This window comes from Gavialis gangeticus, unplaced genomic scaffold (genome assembly GCF_001723915.1).
Source record: "Gavialis gangeticus isolate Ggan-Ray unplaced genomic scaffold, GavGan_comp1, whole genome shotgun sequence".
In the NCBI taxonomy this organism is placed as follows: domain Eukaryota; kingdom Metazoa; phylum Chordata; order Crocodylia; family Gavialidae; genus Gavialis; species Gavialis gangeticus.
The window spans coordinates 18,935,399-18,935,767 of record NW_017728995.1 but is presented as its reverse complement, the minus strand read 5'-3'; the positions used below and the strand labels follow the sequence as shown (position 1 = coordinate 18,935,767).

Genomic DNA, 369 nt, shown 5'->3' with positions numbered 1-369 from the left:
GGCTCTGCTGGAGGCGCTCCCAGCCTGGCCCGGCCCCGCGGGCTCCGCCGCCGCCTCATCAGGGACCCGCGCACGGAAACTTTCCCGCCCGGGTGCAGCAGCGGCGCTTACCTGGGCGCGGCCGGGGAGGCGTTGCTGTTGCTGTTGCTGTTGGTGGCGGTGGCGGTGGCGGTAGGGCGGCGGCGGCGGCGGACTCTAGCCGGAGGCGCTGCCGGGCGGCCGTGCCGGGGACTCCGCCATGTCAGTGATGTCGGGACCACATGGGGCGGGGGCGGGGGCGGCCGCACTACCGCTACAGCTACAGCTACAGCTACCGCGCAGTCTGGAGTAGGCGCTCCCTCCAAACGCCGCCGGGGGCGGGGCGGGGCG

At 75.6% G+C, this 369-nt stretch overlaps 1 protein-coding gene across 2 annotated transcripts in view; it reads right to left on the bottom strand.

The window, feature by feature from the left end:
* The window catches only part of FNDC3B (fibronectin type III domain containing 3B), a 449,034-nt gene extending 448,696 nt beyond the window's left edge, over positions 1-338 (bottom strand). For both annotated transcript variants that reach the window (XM_019503306.1, XM_019503307.1), the window contains exon 1: positions 112-338. The gene's annotated coding sequence lies outside the window, so the exon portion shown is untranslated. The remainder of the gene's footprint in view (positions 1-111) is intronic.
* Positions 339-369: the final 31 nt, after the last annotated feature.